Here is a 4,370-nt window from a genome sequence, read left to right as displayed (position 1 = left end):
ATTTACATACATTATCATTTAGCATTAATTTAATAATACTAATTTTATTTTAATGTATTTTATTTTCTGCTGTGTGAAACATATGCTGGAATAGTTGGTGGTTCATTCCGCTGTGGCGACCTCTGATAAATCGAGACTAAGCCGAAGAAAACTGAATTAATGAATGGATCAATAGGCCTGTTTCTGTCAAAACAGTTGAGAAAATGCATATAGTATGTACTTACTATAGTAATTACACTGAATCATGCACAATTAAATGCATTAATCCTAAATCCTGCATTCTAAACCTAACCATATAATTAATTAATATTACTCAGTATTTAAATAAGCAGTTGCACGCCTTTAAATGAAGAACCAGAACATATAAACACATCTTCATGCATTATTTCTTAAGAAAGCAGAAGTAATTCTTGTCTTGAGGAACCAAAAACAACTTTGTAAAGAGTCTAATGTGTGAGAAGAAAATTGCACATTATTTTGGATGCATGTTAATCAGACAATTGCATTTTATACAATATATATTGATCAATTCAGTTCTATGCTATTTATAATCTATTGTATATGTGTTTTCTGTCTTGATTATTATACACTCACCGGCCACTTTATTAGGTACACCTAACTAGTACCAGGTTGGACCCCTTTTGCCTTCAGAACTGCCTTAATCCCTCATGGCAGAGATTCAGCAAGCTACTGGAAATATTCCTCAGAGATTTTGCTCCATGTTGACATGATAGCATGAGATGATTCGCCATTCTGATGCTCAGTTGAACTGCAGCATTTCATCTTGATCATGTCTACATGCCTAAATGCATTGAGTTGCTGCCATGTGATTGGCTGATTAGACATTTTGTGTTAACGAGCAGTTGGACAGGTGTACCTAATAAAGTGGCCGGTGAGTGCATATTATTAATATTAGTTTTTATCACTAAATGTGCTCTGCTCTCTCAATTTCTCCTTGGGAAGATGACTAAAGATACAGACTGACTGATATTAAAGTGATGAGATAAAACCGCTGTGAAATAAAGACAGCACACATACTTAAGAAATAAGCAGTTTCTTCACAACAATGAAACAGGAGACAATAATGATGCAGGACTCGCTCATTTCACAAGTGTGGACGTTCAGAGTCGTGTTGTGTGACAAAATCAACATTTACAATCTATTTACACACAAAAAAAGTCACGTTTGGCTTCTCGAATTGTCCAGTCTGACGTCAGATCGCTGTGAAGTGAGTTCAGAGGCTGCAGAAGCTCTTAAAGACGTTCCTTTGTTGAAAACGAGATGTAGATTTACTGATCAATTCAAGCAGGTCACAGACTGCGATCAACATGTGCCTTGTGTTATTGTCATCTGTTGTTATTTTGCATCGGTGTGAAAGTTTAAGACCCGAAACAAACTCTACAGAAGATCAGAAATGCAAACGCTTGTAGATATGTGAGCTAGAACGTAAAAGAAAGCGGAGTAATTTTAGAAATGTCATCAGTTTAAATTAGTATTATTTTTCATTGTTTTTGGTGGCACGGTGGCTCAGTGGTTAGAACTGTGGCTTCACAGCAAGAAGGTCTCTAGTTCTACCTGGGTCAGTAGGCGTTTCTGAGTTTGTATGTTCTCCCTGTCTTGGCGTGGGTTTGCTCCCACAGTCCAAACACATGCGCTATAGGGGAACTGATGAACTAAATTGGCCGTAGTGTATGAGTGTGAACGAGTGTGTATGGGTGTTTTCCAGTACTGGGTTGTGGCTGTGAGGGCAACCACACATATGAAACATATGCTGGAATAGTTGGCGGTTCATTCCGCTGTGTATGACCTCTTAAATAAGTGACTAGGCGGAGTGAATGTGCTCAGCTAATGTTATATGGTACTTGGAGTGCAAGAGAAATGAGCAACCTATAGTCAGGTCATATCAACAATAATAGATGTAAACTGACTTTACTTTTGCAGACATCTGATAACAGATTTGATGTGTAAATCATTTAATGCTGAGCAGAGATTGACTTAAAATAAGTGCATATTTAATTTAAGAAATAAAGATTTAAATATCGAATTATTGTCAAAAGCAGAAATTATTATTTATTATATTTAATTAAAGCTCTTATGCATGTATAAAACAAACAGGAGATCAACTGATATTATTTTTATGAATGGTCTGAAATATTAAATCACGCTTGTCAATAAGCAGCGATACATAATAATTTAATTTTCTTTTATTTATAGATCACAGGAGTTATTTAGCATATTCATGACCTCAACCTGAAAGAAACCTGAAGGAGTATTTAATTAAATAAATGATTTAACTGCTAATAACATGTAATGAGGAATTAAATAAGTGAACATTAATGAAGAATAAAATAGCATTGAATTAATAAATATGGCATTAATATCGTCAGTGATGGCGTAAACTGTTGTATCCGCTTGTTAGGTCGTGACATATGCAATACTGTATCTGGGTCCAAGCCGCTCCTCATTTGAATAGAGAAAATGCTCAATTATGGCCTCCTTTTAATCATATCACACTTTAAAGTGAATTCTATATAAAGGCATGGTGTACATGACAATCTCTGGACTTTCTCCATCACAAATACCAAAGTTTTACCAATTTATAAAAAATGAATCACTTTCTGGCCATCAGATATTAGGCATGGTTCTGTATATGCTGTGATCGTGATTTTCGGAAGTATTACAACGCTTTGCAAACGTTTATTAATACCATTTATTGAGTCACCCCATTTAGTTTGATAGAGCGCTTGGACCCGGAAGCCGCTTCATGCGACGTCACACTTAACAAGCGGATCAATGCAAAGTTATTTTGGTTTGGACTGTTAGAATAGCAGTTTGCATAATCAAAATCATGTTGAATCTAGTTTGTGGCACGCTTGGAAACAAACACCGCCGTCTGCATTGGAGTCTGGTGTAGAGTTTGTTTCTGGCCTCAGATTTACAGTAAACACTGTATGAACGTTTGTTTTAATTGACTACGAAACGCCGGTCAGCTATTAAAGGAGAAATCTGTCACACGGTGATGATGATGATGATGATGATGAGACAACAGTAATAATAATATTAATAATAATACAAACTATTCACAACTTTAAAAAAAGACAAACAAACAAACGAACGAATCTCATGCTGTGCTGTGAAAAAAGAAATAAAGCACAACTCCGCCTCCAGAGTCTATTGCTCCAATCAGAATCCTCTTAAAGAGACAGTACCCCCAAAAATGAAAACTCCGTCATCAATCACTCACCCTTTAGTTATTTCAAACCTTTATGAGTTTCTTTACTCTGTTAAACACAAAAGAAGATATTTTGAAGAATGCTGAAAACCTATTGATAGTTTTCATTCATGTGACCTGTGCGGAGACTGAAAATAAGACAAAACAAGGAGCCGTAATGGCGGCTACACTGGGATCTTAAAGCACAATTGGCTCATACTGTCATCTGTTTACCAATATTCGTGTAAATTACACGTCATATTTGTGAAATTGTGGAACACAAGTGCTTCAAAAAGCAGTACATTAATTAAGTATATAAATTCCACAATGTATATATGGATGAAGAACAGATTTGCTTGCTGTTTCTACTCTATATACAGCTGAAGTCAGAATTATTCACCCTTCTATGACTATAATACAACACTGATATTTCCCAAATGATGTTTAACAGATTCAGGAATTTCTCACAGTATTTCCTATAATATTTTTTCTTCTGGAGAAATTATTTGTTTTATTTCGGCTAGAATAAAAGCAGTTTTTAATTTTTATTTCAAGCATTTTATGGTCAATATTATTCACCCCCTTGAGCAATGTTAATATTAAGCAAAATAAAAATGTATGTTCCTATCAGAGCTCCAATTTAGTGATGTTTACCTTTATCTTGTGGATATTCATCAGTGATTTAGTCATTAGTAGGCCCACACGCAATCTGCGCAGACAGAAATCCACAGATTTTCAGCCCATCATTGAGTCTGTTTATTTACTTGTGTACATTTATAATAATTCAGTTTTTAAATTAACTTCAATAATATTATTGACTGTTCTTGAGTTTGTAAAGTCATATTTTCTCTCTTTTAGTAGATCTATTAGATGAGAGACTTGCTTTGTTTACCAAATAAGTGGATCTAGATGGATTTGCATTGTAAACATTAAATAAAAGAGTAATATATATTTAGTTTTTAGTTACATATACCCAAACAATTCCACATAAATCCGCAGAAATGTCCGCAGATTCTGTCTGGCCCTAGTCATTAGTGATGACATTATGGAGCATAAGGGCCTGCTTTTATATTTGCTGTCAGTTTCTTTTGCTTACAGATTTATGTTTGCTAGTAGGGAAAATCTATTTGTTCACTTCTGCTATGGGTTATATGCAGAA

General features: G+C 34.9%; 1 protein-coding gene across 2 annotated transcripts in view; it reads right to left on the bottom strand.

Moving 5' to 3' along the window:
* Positions 1 to 1,103: 1,103 nt before the first annotated feature.
* The window catches only part of LOC130233538 (runt-related transcription factor 1-like), a 144,732-nt gene continuing 141,465 nt past the window's right edge, over positions 1,104 to 4,370 (bottom strand). For both annotated transcript variants that reach the window (XM_056463629.1, XM_056463638.1), the window contains one exon: positions 1,104 to 4,370. This exon is cut by the window's right edge and continues 1,334 nt beyond it. The gene's annotated coding sequence lies outside the window, so the exon portion shown is untranslated.

The sequence above is a fragment of the Danio aesculapii genome, chromosome 1, assembly GCF_903798145.1.
Source record: "Danio aesculapii chromosome 1, fDanAes4.1, whole genome shotgun sequence".
In the NCBI taxonomy this organism is placed as follows: Eukaryota; Metazoa; Chordata; class Actinopteri; order Cypriniformes; family Danionidae; genus Danio; species Danio aesculapii.
This window is presented reverse-complemented; position numbering and strand designations above follow the sequence as displayed.